The sequence below is a fragment of the Ascaphus truei genome, chromosome 7, assembly GCF_040206685.1.
Source record: "Ascaphus truei isolate aAscTru1 chromosome 7, aAscTru1.hap1, whole genome shotgun sequence".
NCBI classification, from domain to species: Eukaryota; Metazoa; Chordata; class Amphibia; order Anura; family Ascaphidae; genus Ascaphus; species Ascaphus truei.
This window is the reverse complement of record NC_134489.1, coordinates 7,710,672-7,726,082: the sequence shown is the minus strand read 5'-3', so window position 1 is coordinate 7,726,082 and position 15,411 is coordinate 7,710,672. Positions and strand designations below refer to the sequence as shown.

The 15,411-nt window shown below is 43.1% G+C and overlaps 1 protein-coding gene across 3 annotated transcripts in view; it reads right to left on the bottom strand.

The window, feature by feature from the left end:
• The window catches only part of LOC142498676 (cytochrome P450 2G1-like), a 127,337-nt gene that overhangs the window by 85,398 nt on the left and 26,528 nt on the right, over positions 1–15,411 (bottom strand). The gene's annotated exons all lie outside the window — the stretch shown is intronic.

Here is a 15,411-nt window from a genome sequence, read left to right as displayed (position 1 = left end):
GTGGAAGCCAAAAATAGCCAAATCCCACAGTGGGGTAAGCCGCAAAAAGTCAAACTCAACAAAAATAATAAAGTTTTATTAAACAATTAAAACCCGACGAAACACCATAAAAATGCATAAAAATGCATAGTTAAAAGTCCCCAAACGTGTATGGTGGTGAGAGGAATAGGCAGTGTAGTATATCTTATGCCTAAATCGCACTAACAAATGGTGATATGCTGTACTTATACTGTAACACAAGTCTCACACAAACTCTATGTGAGGCTGTACAGGCAAAAATAATGCCAACACACGCAGCAGGAGAGTAAGAACTTAGTAACTCCCCACAGACACTGAATAAATCAACCAAATGATGAGTATACAACCTGATGTAGTGTGTCCTGTGCTTGTTAGTGAACCGCTGCAGCCCTGGGAAGTATCCCGGACTGATCTCGCCTCCAAACACTAACCACGTGAGCGCCAACGTGATGACGTCACGCGTGCTTTCTCACGTCACAGCGTGCTTTCTCAAGGGCGAGGAGTAGTTTGTGATGTGTAGTGTGACCTTATGTACCCTCCCTAATAGGGGAGGAGTGGACAAATTGCCTGTAAAGATCCTACCTGGCAATGACGATGAAGGAAAATCCTTACCAGACAGACAAATAAGGAATCAAGGGGTGGGTGGGTAGGGAGGGGAGGGACAAAGGTGAGGGGAAAGGGGGAGAATAGACTAATATGGTAAATGAATGATAATTAACATACATATATGATTGTAAAGGCACCCATAAGTAATGGAACAGTCAGACAATGGCATACATAAGGAGATGCTCACAAAAATGAATAATAATTGAATAAATAAATGAAATGAATAAAAAATGTATAAAAATGTATAAAAAATGAAATAACATAAACAAATCAATGAATAAATAAATAAATGGTAGACTAAATAAATAAATAAATTAATGGGCAGGTGTAGGAGTGGACTAACCTGACGGATCCGCCTATAGAGTCAAAACGGAACCTACTAAGCTGGTATTATAGCAGGTCCTATATACCGGGATCCCTCTACCCATAATCAAAGAAAAGGAGAAAAAATAAAACCTTCATTGAGACCGTGCGGTGAAAGTGTGTTTAATAGGTAAATCCACCTACATTCGCATTGTCTCAATTTGATATCCCAGTTGCCCTTGCGTGGGCCCCAGGGGTACACTGGCGACACACTTTATTCGAGCTCGGCTAGTCCCACGAATTCGGGTATACCCGGGTGTATTGAGGTTTGTGACTGTTTTCTGCCCGAGTGCATTGAGGTATTTTCCAGGCAGGGATTGAAGCATTTTATTCCCGCTGGCTGCAATACTGCACAGTTTATATATATATATACTGCATTACAATTCATGAATTTATGCCATCTGGTAGACACGCGAAGCATTGCAGCCTATTAAATCCTAATCATTATCATTTAACAGATCAGCCGCCCGTCAGCCAGGCATGAACCCAGGCAGGGAAGGCAAACGCAACAGGGCTTGTCAGAGGTGAGGAGCGGCGCATTCCAGGTATCTGCCAGGTACATACTGGGTATTTGCTCGAATAAAGTGTGTCGGTGCAGTATATGAGCTATTCCCATAAATTGTAAATTGGAAGCATCTCCCTGGTGTATGTCATTTATGTGTCTTGCCACTGGTGTATCAAGTTTGTTCCGGACAGAACCTAGATGTTCCAAAATGCGTACTTTAAAGGCTCTGTGTGTTTCTCCAACATATTGTTTACCACAGGAGCAATGGATCAAATATACCACCCCTGTGGTAAGACAGTTAATAAAGTCTTTGGTAAAATAGGTGTTGAGAGAAGCTGAATCAGTAAATGTTTTGCTTACTTTGATTGAAGGACAAGCCTTACAACGTCCGCAGGTATATGTGCCACAGGGTTTATTACCTAGCCAAGTACGTTTTTTTTTTTTCTGAAAGTGGCTTTTAACCAGACGGTCACGGAGGTTACGTGCTCTGCGGCTAACCATATTTGGTGTATTTTGTAGTATTTTCGATAGGTAATCATCTTGAAGCAATATGTGCCAGTGTTTAGTTAAAATCTGGCGAATGGATTGCCACTGACTACAAAACGTCCCAATAAAATGTATGGTTTGTGCCTTATCGTTGTCCAGTCTTGGATGTTCCACAAGTAAACTAGGTCTTGGGGTGTTAAGTGACCTATGGTATGCCTATTTAATAATGGATTTTGAATATCCTCTTTCCAAGAATCGCTTGGTGAGGTCTTTGGACTGGATCTTAAATTCTATAGCGCTGGAACAGTTACGTTTTAGGCGAAGAAATTGGCCTGTGGGGATGTTACGTATCAATTGTTTAGGGTGATGGCTGTCTGCTTTGAGGAGACTGTTTGTGGCGGTGGGTTTGCGATAAATTGTGGTTTCTAATTTACCGCTCGTCTGCTTAGTGATTGTGATATCAAGGAAGTTGATGCACTCCTTTTGAATATCGTATGTTAATTTCAGATTATGTGCATTATTATTGAGCTTATCAATGAATTCTACCAAAAGATTCTCCATGCCGTTCCATAACAGGAGCACGTCATCAATGTACCGGGACCAAAGATCTATATGATCTGTGTACATTGAGTAGTCCTCCATGAACACCACGGTTTCCTCCCACCAGCCTAGATAGAGATTAGCATAGGTGGGAGCCCATGTGGTGCCCATGGCGGTTCCCTGGATTTGGTGGTATATCTTATTATTAAATAAAAAGAAATTCTTGGTAAGTACAAAATTAAGCAGTTGTAATACAAACTCATTATGTGCATGTGAATGAGTATCCCTGGCCCAAAGGAAATGTTTAATTGCTTGTAAACCAGAGGCATGAGGTATACTTGTATACAAGCTTTCCACATCAATACCCACTAGTAAGGTATTGCTATCCACAGTAATACCATCTAATCTCAGGAGTGCTGCCTTTGTATCTTTAAAATACAAGGGGAGTGCGTCCACAAAAGGGCGTAAGAAGGTACAGGTAAACCCCGTTATAACGCGCCTTGTTATACCGCGATTCGGTTATAACGCGGTTTTCCCGTGGCTCCCGTTTAAAAAAAAAATAATTTAATTTAATTTTTTTTAAACGGGAGCACACACTGCACACACTCTCACTGCACACACTGCACACACACTGCTCACTGCACACACACTGCTCACACTGAAACACTGCACACTGCACACACACTGCTCATTGCTCACACTGCACACACTGCGCACACACTGCTCATTGCTCACACTGCACACACTGCACACTGCACACACACTGCTCACACTGACACATACTGCACACTGCACACACACACTGCTCTTTGCTCACACTGACACACACTGCACACTTCACACACACTGCTCATTGCTCACACTGACACACACTGCACACTGCACACACACTGCTCATTGCTCACACTGTGCACACTGAACACTGCACACACACTGCTCACACTGACACACACTGCACACCGCACACACACTGCTCATTGCTCACACTGCACACACTGCACACTGCACACACACTGCTCATTGCTCACACTGCACACACTGCACACACACTGCTCATTGCTCACACTGCACACACTGCACACTGCACACACACTGCTCATTGCTCACACTGACACACACTGCACACTGCACACACACTGCTCATTGCTCACACTGCACACAATGCACACTGCACACACACTGCTCATTGCTCACATTGCACACACTGCACACTGCACACACACTGCTCACACTGACACACACTGCACACTGCACACAGACTGCTCATTGCTCACACTGCACACACTGCTCATTGCTCACACTGCACACACTAACTGCACACACTCACTGCACACACTCACTGCACACAGCTCTCACAATACACTCACATGTCAGTAGCCCACCCCCCTCACATGTCAGCAGCCCACCAGCCCGTTTTTCACATGTCAGCAGCCCCCGTTTTTCACATGCCAGCAGCCCCCGTTTTTCACACACACACACACACACACACACACACACACACACACACACACACACACACACACACACACACACACACACACACACACACACACACACACACACACACACACACACACACACACACACGCACATGCACACGCACACCACACACACCACACCACACACACACCACACCTCTTGCAGCAGCAGCAGCAGCAGATCTGGCTGGGAAGACACATGCTGCGGTAGCAGATCTGGTAGGAAATACACTCACACACGCTGCAGTAGCAGATCTGGCTGGGAAGACACAGACACACGTTGCCATGCACCGCAAAACCAGGGGGCTGAGAGGGAGAGGGAGGGGGCTGGGAGGGAGAGGGAGGAGGGATGAATCGCCGCCATTTTTTTAAAACTTTTTTTTTATTTATTTATTTAATTAACTTCCTTCCCTCCTCACTCCTTCCCGATCAGGCACGCGGCGGCCATTTTTAAAAAAAATTAGCGCGACCCCGTTACTAATGCGGTGGTCTCGGGGTCGACCCCGAGGACCGTGTTATAACGGGGTTTACCTGTATCTATATAGATGCTGGCGTTGGATGTAAGATTTTCAACGTCAGACACTATTGGTCTGCCGGGTGGAGGTTTGATACCTTTTGGACATTGGGAAGATGGTAAAAGGTGGCCAAGGGCGGGTGCTTAATAAAGATAAACTCTGATTCAATTTTCGTGATCACTTTTTTCTCAACACCAGTCTGGAGAATTAATGATAGTTCAGTCAGGAAAATATCAGTCGGATCCTCAGACAGAATATTGTAACAATGTTTATCAGACAGTAAATGAAGGCATTCGTCAGCATAAGATTCTGTATCCAAAATTACCACGTTGCCGCCTTTGTCCGACGGCTTTATGGTAATGGCATCATCACTTTCAAGATCTTTCAGAGCTTGATATTCTTTAAAGCTCAAATTGTATGTTTTTGGATTTTGTGTCATTTGAATGAAATCCTTTGTCACTAGCTGAGTAAAAACGTCAACATTGGTACATGTCTGTAATGATGGTGTAAAACATGATTTTTTACGTAATTGTGTATATGGACCCTCACCAGGGCTTCTTGTATTGTCTTGTTCTAATTCATGTAAAACTTCAAGAAAAGCAAATCTCTTCTCACCTTATTGAAGACACCCAATTTATTAAGGACTGGGAAAGTACTGTCTTGAAATGCTCAGGTGATCTTATCAATTTACTCATTACATATGAAAAGAAAAGACTGAACAAGATTAATACAGAAGTTAATAATTTGCTCGCTAGGGTTGATACATGGCGAGAACACGCTGACTTTATTGATTTTGAAAAACGTTTGAAGGGACAAATAGATAAACTTACTGCTGATATAAAAGCCAGGAAACACGTAAATACTCTAGAGACACCAGAGATTTTGAAACTAATAAAATTTTCAGCTATAAATTAAAACAGGAGAAATCAAGAAAGGACACAAAAGGGGCAGATTCCACAACAGATTGTGAGGCTTCGGCTAGTGATGCCGAATCAGACTCACAACAGGGTAAGGAACACACCCATCAGAGGTTCACCTCCCTTCCATCCACTTCCTATGCACCTATAGGCCAAACTTTTTTAGGCCTTACTGGCCCAGATTACATCTCCCCAGGACAAGAAAGACCAGAAGGGGGGCAGGCTCCAAATCTAAGAGACAGGGCAGTATGGGGATACAAAGACCAGGGGATGAGGAGATCTCACAGACGCGGTCGTTATCACCGACGCAGGTGATCAACCTTTCCAAGAAACCTCTTAACACAGAACACCTTAGTGTCCTTTCCAGAGGGCTTACATTTTGCCCAACAAATAAGGCCGATACTTTTGAAAATATCAAAGACCTGAATCTCTTTGCACGTAAGTTATCCCTTCATGTCTTCTTTAAACGTAGACAAAGACTACAGAGTATTAATACCCCGACGGAAAACTATGACTCAAGAGATTTTGCTTTTCTTGAAGTTTTACATGAATTAGAACAAGACAATACAAGAAGCGCTGGTGAGGGTCCATATACACAATTACGTAAAAAAATCATGTTTTACACCATCATTACAGACATGTACCAATGTTGACGTTTTTACTCAGCTAGCGACAAAGGATTTCATTCAAATGACACAAAATCCAAAAACATACAATTTGACAATTTGAGCTTTAAAGAATATCAAGCTCTGAAAGATCTTGAATATGATGATACCATTACCATAAAGCCATCGGACAAAGGCGGCAACGTGGTAATTTTGGATACAGAATCTTATGCTGACGAATGCCTTCATTTACTGTCTGATAAACATTGTTACAATATTCTGTCTGAGGATCCGACTGATATTTTCCTGACTGAACTATCATTAATTCTCCAGACTGGTGTTGAGAAAAAAGTGATCAAGAAAATTGAATCAGAGTTTATCTTTATTAAGCACCCGCCCTTGGCCACCTTTTACCAACGCCAGCATCTATATAGATACCTTCTTACACCCTTTTGTGGACGCACTTCCCTCGTATCTTAAAGATACAAAGGCAGCACTCCTGAGATTAGATGGTATTACTGTGGATAGCAATACCTTACTAGTGGGTATTGATGTGGAAAGCTTGTATACAAGTATACCTCATGCCTCTGGTTTACAAGCAATTAAACATTTCCTTTGGGCCAGGGATACTCATTCACATGCACATAATGAGTTTGTATTACAACTGCTTAATTTTGTACTTACCAAGAATTTCTTTTTATTTAATAATAAGATATACCACCAAATCCAGGGAACCGCCATGGGCACCACATGGGCTCCCACCTATGCTAATCTCTATCTAGGCTGGTGGGAGGAAACCGTGGTGTTCATGGAGGACTACTCAATGTACACAGATCATATAGATCTTTGGTCCCGGTACATTGATGACGTGCTCCTGTTATGGAACGGCACGGAGAATCTTTTGGTAGAATTCATTGATAAGCTCAATAATAATGCACATACTGTAATCTGAAATTAACATACGATATTCAAAAGGAGTGCATCAACTTTCTTGATATCACAATCACTAAGCAGACGAGCAGTAAATTAGAAACCACAATTTATCGCAAACCCACCACCACAAACAGTCTCCTCAAAGCAGACAGCCATCACCCTAAACAATTGATACGTAACATCCCCACAGGCCAATTTCTTCGCCTAAAACGTAACTGTTCCAGCGCTACAGAATTTAAGATCCAGGCCAAAGACCTCACCAAGCGATTCTTGGAAAGAGGATATTCAAAATCCATTATTAAAAAGGCATACCATAGGTCACTTAACACCCCAAGACCTAGTTTACTTGTGGAACATCCAAGACTGGATGACGATAAGGCACAAACCATACGTTTTATTGGGACGTTTTGTAGTCAGTGGCAATCCATTCGCCAGATTTTAACTAAACACTGGCACATCTTGCTTCAAGATGATGACCTATCGAAAATACTACAAAATACACCAAATATGGTTAGCCGCAGGGCACGTAACCTCCGTGACCATCTGGTTAAAAGCCACTTTCAGACAAAACCAAAACGTACTTGGCTAGGTAATAAACCCTGTGGCACATATACCTGCGGACGTTGTAAGGCTTGTCCTTCAATCAAAGTAAGCAAAACATTTACTGATTCCGCTTCTCTCAACACCTATTTTACCAAAGACTTTATTAACTGTCTTACCACAGGGGTGGTATATTTGATCCATTGCTCCTGTGGTAAACAATATGTTGGAGAAACACACAGAGTCTTTAAAGTACGCATTTTGGAACATCTAGGTTCTGTCCGGAACAAACTTGATACACCAGTGGCAAGACACATAAATGACATACACCAGGGAGATGCTTCCAATTTACAATCTATGGGAATAGCTCATATACCCTGGGGCCCACGCAAGGGCAACTGAGATATCAAATTGAGACAATGCGAATGTAGGTGGATTTGCCTATTAAACACACTATCTCAATGTCTCGGTCTCAATGAAGGTTTTATTTTTTCTCCTTTGCTTTGATTTTGGGTAGAGGGATCCCGGTATATAGGACCTGCTATAATACCAGCTTAGTAGGTTCCTTTTTGACTCTATTGGCGGATCCGTCAGGTTAGTCCACTCCTACACCTACCTATTTATTTATTCAATTATTTATTTATTCATTGATTTATTTATTTATTCATTGATTTATTTATGTTATTTCATTTTTTATACATTTTTATTCATTTCATTTATTCAATTATTATTCATTTTTGTGAGCATCTCCTGATGTATGCCATTGTCTGACTGTTCCATTACTTATGGGTGCCTTTACAATCATATATGTATGTTAATTATCATTCATTTACCATATTAGTCTATTCTCCCCCTTTCCCCTCACCTTTGTCCCTCCCCTCCCTACCCACCCACCCCTTGATTCCTTATTTGTCTGTCTGGTAAGGATTTTCCTTCATCGTCATTGCCAGGTAGGATCTTTACAGGCAATTTGTCCGCTCCTCCCCTATTAGGGAGGGTACATAAGGTCACACTACACATCACAAACTACTCCTCGCCCTTGAGAAAGCACGCTGTGGAGGCGAGATCAGTCCGGGATACTTCCCAGGGCAGCAGCTGTTCACTTACTAGCGCAGGACACACTACATCAGGTTGTATACTCATCATTTGGTTGATTTATTCAGTGTCTATGGGTAGTTACTAAGTTCTTACTCTCCTGCTGCGTGTGTTGGCATTATTTTTGCCTGTACAACCTCACATAGAGTTTGTGTGAGACTGGTGTTATAAGTACAGCATATCACCATTTGTTAGTGCGATTTAGGCATAAGATATACTACACTGCCTATTCCTCTCACACCATACTCGTTTGGGGACTTTTAACTATGCATTTTTATGCATTTTTATGGTGTTTCGTCGGGTTTTAATTTTTAATAAAACTTTATTATTTTTGTTGAGTTTGACCTTTTGCGGCTGACCCCACTGTGGGATTTGGCTATTTTTGGCTTCCACTGTAATAACATTTCTACCTTTAGTGTTATCTATCATGAGTGCTACTATTGGGAGCTTTATGTAATCCTTGTGATTACTTGTGTGTTTCATGTCTCTTTTGTCCCCACAAGTTTCCAATGCCAACTTCCAATGAGGTCTAGGGGAATCACATTGGGAACACTTTCTACTGTACATCCCCTATCACAGCGAATCAGCTGCCTACCAGGATCTTGCTTCCTGTTACGCTTACCTAGGAGGGCTTCCACATTTCTGCAAGGCCTTTCTGGAGTCTGGCTTTGGAGGCAATTTTGTCAATCAAGGCTTCGACCAAGAGGAATAACATCCCCCTTGTTCACAAGAAATGCCCAGTTGGGTTAGAAGCCATATATGGTCGACCTCTGCAACCAGCATATATCTCTTTACTGGCCGTTATCTTTCATCTTTGTACATGTGAGGACCACATGGAAGAGATCCAGCTGGATGCCATTCGCACCCCTTCGGTGAATGTGATTATTGGCCTCCCATGGCTGCAACTTCACAATCCACACATCGATTGGTCTGACAAGGAACCGGTTCTGTGGAGCCCCTTTTGTTCCAAGAACTGCGCTGTGCTCATCAAACGTATTGGTGCAATTTCTGATCCCAAAGAAGAGAAGGTAAAATTGCCCGAGGTCTACGCCGAATTTCAAGACATTTTTTAAAAAGCCAGATCTGAGGTCTTACCACCGCATCTTCCTTTCGATTGTCCTATTGACATTATGCCTGGCTCTGTACCTCCCAAGGGAATTTCTTACCCACTTTCCCATCCTGAGACGAAAGCTATGAAGGAGTAAATCCATGACTATTTACAAAGGGGTTTTATTCGAAAATCTTCTTCTCCAGCCAGCGCAGGATTCTTCTTTGTGAAGAAAAAGGACAGGTCACTATGTCCATGTATTGATTACAGAGGTCTTAACAAAATCACTGTCAAAAACCGTTACCCTTTACCACAGATTGCTAAACTTTTTGTTCGTTTCCAAGGAGCCAATATCTTCACTAAACTTGACCTCTGTGGGGCCTACAATTTGGTAAGCATCTGTCAATGTGACGAATGGAAAATGGCTTTCAATACCTGTGATGGCCACTATGATTATCTCGTCATTCCCTTCCGTCTCTAATGCCCCTGCTGTTTTCCAGGACTTCATTAAGGAAATCTTCATAGATCTACTCAATCAATTCGTCGTCATCTATCTGGATGATATAATGATCTTTTCTAAGGCCTCACAGGAGCATGACAACCATGTCAAATAGGTACTTCTACGTCTACGTGAAAACCATTTGTTTGCAAAGCTGGAAAAATGCAATTTCCATCAATCCTCCACAGCGTTCCTAGGATACATAATTTCCAACACAGGACTCACCATGGATCCTACAAAAGTAAAGACGGTTCTGGATTGGCCTCGTGCCACTACCCTCAAAGTCGTTCAACATTTCCTGGAGTTTGCGAACTACTACCGCAGGTTCAATCAAAATTTCTCTTCTGCGGTAGCTCCCATCACAGCTTTAACTTAGAAAGGTGCGTATCCTGCTTCATGGTCGCCAGCAGCTATCCAAGCTTTTGATCGTTTGAAAAATGCCTTCAGTGCTTCTGCACCTATCCTCATACATCCGGACCCCAAGCTACCGTTCACCTTGGAGGTAGATGCATCAGACGTCGGGGCCGGTGCCATTCTCTCCCAGAGAAGGAAACCTCAAGGCAGACACCATCCCTGTGCCTTTTTCTCCAGCTGATCAAAATTATGATGTGGGTAACCGAGAACTCCTAGTAATCAAGTTAGCCCTGGAGGAATAGAGACACCTGTTGGAAGGCACAGAGAACCCGATCACTATTCTCACGGACCACAAGAATTTGCTCTACTACGAAGGCGCTTGACGCTTAGGGGCCCGTCAAGCACGGTGGTCACTTTTCTTTTCCCGTTTTATTTTTATTATCTCTTTTTTCCCGGACTCTAAAAATATTAAAGCCGATACTTGTTCCTGTCAGTTCCTGGTGGATGACAAAAAAAAGGATCAGCAAGAACCCATTCTTCCCTCCAAATATATTCTCTCCGCCAACTCTTTTGACGCCGTGAGAGACATTGTACAAGAGCAGTATCACATTCCGGAGCGTCTCGTAGTTTCTTTGCCCCCCCTTTTTTTTTTTTTTGCTTTGAGTTGGTCTATTATGTAATCATGTAACTTAATACAATCTGATTTATGATTGCATGGTAAATATTATTGTCTTGATTATGCCTTCTCTTTTCAGTCTTCTTTCTTTTCTTTTATTTATTATTTTTTAACAAGATGCCCTTCTATTAAGGCGCTTTTTTGAGGATGTAATTCTTTCAAAATGTTTCCTCAATACGTTGCTCTCCTCCCTCTAACTGGTTGCTCTTACATCTTTTTGTACTTGTTTGTTTAATAAGCTTCAAAATGATATTGGAAGCTACAATATGATAGAGTATTTTTTCCTGTCAATTACTGTATATGTATATCTGTTATACACTTTGTTATGTTTCAACAGCTGGATGTACTAGCTAAGTTTATATAGTGGATATATGTGCTAAGCAACCATGGGCATATATGTATGGGGGAACCTTTCTAGACAAATAACATCTTATCTTCACATTATATTAGGTTTCTCCACTCAATCTCATGTTCTTTGCTTGCCATTCTATACCCACTCTATTTACTCACCATCATCAGCTCCCTCAACAAATCAGGATGTTGGTTTGACTATACATATGTCAAGTGATAGTTTTTATTTACCCCTTCTGGTCGATTAACATCATTTAGAAGAGATTAAGACAGGGGGGGGGGGGGTTACAAATATGGTTTCTTTGTTAATATATATTTTACGTTTATTGATTTTAATAATGTTATGTGTTTATATTTCACAGCACACTATGTGGGCTATGCACTAAGCTCAATGGCTTTGCGTTTTGATTTGGCCAAAAAGCAGGTTCGTTAAAAAGTGAGGCGGGGGACGCGATGCACTAAGGCCTTGAGGCCATTTTTTAACGTACCTGCTCAAAATAGCTCAAAACAGCCACGGCGTACGGTTTGCTTTTTTTCCCCCTGCTAGCGTTCTGAACCTCTCCGTTTGCTAGCTGATAGAAAAAAAAGCAACATGTAACATTTGCATGGAGATTTGCTATCTCCATGCAAGACTGTTACAGGCGATCCTACACTAAATAAAAACATTTTAATAATAGTGTACATGAGCAGGGGGTCTCCCGAGCTGAACCGCATTGGTTTCAGGTCCGAGGACCCCCTACTTCAGGAGTTACAGGCTCCGTTATAGGGTGCCGGTATCCCCTGCAGTTTAAAGCTCCCGCATCACGTGACCGGGTTATTTACATTCTGCAGGGGATACCAGCACCCCATAACCGCGTTGATTTCTGCCTCAGAGACACCCTGCTTCCCGAGCTACAGGCCCCGGTGCCAGTGCCGCCGCCATCTTTATAGCATCCAAGACGCGACGTGGGCTCTATAAAGATGGCGTCCGCACTGGCACCGATGCCCCAAACCGGGGCCTGTAACTCGGGAAGCAGGGGGTCTCTGAGGCAGAAATCAATGCGGTTCAGCTCAGGGGACCCCGCGGGGACCCCCGCTTGGTGAGCCGGGGACACCCGCCGACCTGCTGTATGGGTTTTGCGCATGCAAAAAAAAAAACCCAGAATTTTTTCTAAGTCCAGATTTCTTTGCGCCTACTCTGACCTGACGTGTTCTAATCAACGCAACTTTCGCGTTTGCTAAGGTTGCGTTGCTTAGTGCATCCCGCTTAAGGGAAGAATTTCACGCAAACAGGGCTGCGATCGAGCAAAGTTGGACTTAGAAAAAATCCCTGAAAAAAGTAATTTTTAGAGCACAAAGTGCCTGTTTGCGTTGCTTAGTGCATCGGGTTGAGCCAAAAATCACGATCGAAGAGCACTTTGCGCTCTAAAAGTGACTTATCGAAGCTTAGTGCATAGCCCCCTATGTGTTCACCCTCTGTACTGCGCATAATTCTGCGCTCTGGCTTTTCATTCTCCCACCCCGCACTTGGGGTATTCTGTGAACCTCTGATGCGGCGGTTGGTATTGCGCAAGCACACTCCGCCGATGGTCCAGAGCTCACTGTGTCTGCTCCCACTGTGGGGAGGGACTAGTGTCTTGCAGAGCACAGTTGCGCACGCACTTAGAGCCCTAGTGAGGTATACAGTCAGGGCCATTTGATGACGTGCTCTCCCCACGCCCCATGGCCTCCATTGTCATTGAAGACTCTCCCTCAGTTGGTTACTGTGCAAGTGCGTACTACTGGGGGTTGCTAGACCACGTATGTCTCCGGATTGGTAGTTGGGGCGGAGTTTGTCACTGTCGTCTCTGTGTCTGAATATACTGATTTGGTGTATACACATCAGAAGACCATTAGCAATCAAAGTGGGTGGATCGCATGTGAGCTGTGAGTATTGGCTGGTTATGTCAGTTTGTGTCTATATATATGTTAATAAAGTTGTGATATGTATACCTTGAGAAAGTGCTCTGTGAAGCGTGAAACGTTGGTAGGGCTCTCCATTGCCCTGTTTTTCCATGACCAATAAATAATCTTTTTATGGGATACGCACCCTCCTTTCTACTTTTTTGATACCTACAGTAGTGCTCTTCCAGTTTTTCTCCTTCTCTCGAACAATACATCCAGTGTTTTGTTTCAGACACTCAGGACGACTGGTCGGATCTTCTGCTCTGGGTCGTGTTCGCGCATAACAGCTTGCATAATGAATCCACCATGGAGTCGCCCTTTTTCATTAATTATGGGTTCCACCCATCACTTCTACCCATCCCTACTCCCACTTATGGGGTAGCAGCAGCAGATGACAGAATTCTTAGTCTTCAACATTTGTGGAAAAGATCCAGGAGAACCTAAAGAAGGCAACTACCTGACAAAAGGACAGGCAGACCGTCACTGAAGGAGAATCCAAGAGTTCAAACCAGGTGTCAGGGTGTGGTTGTCTTCTAGGATTATAAGGCTCAAGGTCTCTACACTAAAACTGGACCATATTCCATCTTGGAAAAAGTCAGTGGCATACCGACTACGCCTTCCTCCTTCTATGAAGTTCCCCTCTGTTTTTCATGTGTCTGCTAAAACCAGCCATGCGGGACGCTTGCTTTCTTGGTCCCTCCTCGTCTACGGCTCCAGTCTTCGTACATGGCCAACAAGAGTACAAGGTTCAGTCTATCTTGGACTCCAGGATTTCAAGGGGATCGGTCCAGTATCTCATGCACTGGAAGGGTTTCAGACCTGAGAAACGATTCTGTGTTCCTCACCACTGTCTTCACGGTCCAAGGCTTGTTCGCATATTCCATGCCAAGTACACTCACAAGCTGTTCCTGAGACACCGGAGGTCTCTCGTGGAGGGGGGGTTACTGTAAGGATCAGTGAGTCCCGCTACCCTCAGCGTCCCCCTCCTTACCTCGGCCCGCGATCGGGTGCTCTGCTTCCCCCACCTCCTGCGGCGCGTCACCTGGACCATCAGCCTTTGGACTAAGGGCGCACGTGGATGTTTATACAAAGCCTTCCGGTCCTGCCTCTCGGTTTGCACCCACACGGGGGCATCCTCAGCACATCACATACGGGTGGGACGCGTGTTCTACGTGCCAGGTACCACGTCACCAAGCTACCCCGACCCGGCTAGCTTGACCAATCTACACTCCAGACGCGACCACGCAGCTGTAGGTTGGTGTAATATCAAATCCCCACCTCGGCCTCGCGGTCACGCCTTGTTTGGGGTTTGCACTCCGTTACAATTGCACAGTAAGAATAACACTAATTTGCACCTTAATATGTGTTTATCTATATTCACACGGTACTAGTGACCATTTTAGGGTGCACTAAGTCACTTATTTATTTTTGTGTGTGAATTTCAGTTTGTGCTCTATATTGTAATTTTGATCAGATTTTAAAGCCAAGGAATTGATATCTCAAATAACAGATTATGTTGACAATTCTGCATGTACTGCATGTACTGTAGAGATTTTGGCTTGTGTGAAAAGAGAGTCACCACACTATTTAATTCTTCTTTTGGTTTCTAGCAAAGCATGCAAGTGAAAAACTACTAGATAAGTAGTCTGTAAAAAATAAAACACGACATTAAAGGAAATTGTGACTAGATAGCACATAACTAGCTACAGAATGCATTGGAATTGTCTTTTTTATATTACTAAAGCAAAACAATTGAAAAAAATGAAGAAAACAGAACAAAGAGAACATTTAACTTACAGGCAAACAGCATGCCCGTTACAAAAATGTTTTTGTTAAAAAGAGCAAAAGAAGTAGCCACGAGTTGATAAAAAAGCTATCCTCTTTAATATAAAACGTTGTGGAAACTCTTGCTTTAGAATTAGTGGATGAATAATTGAGAAAATAGGTACATCTGAGGTT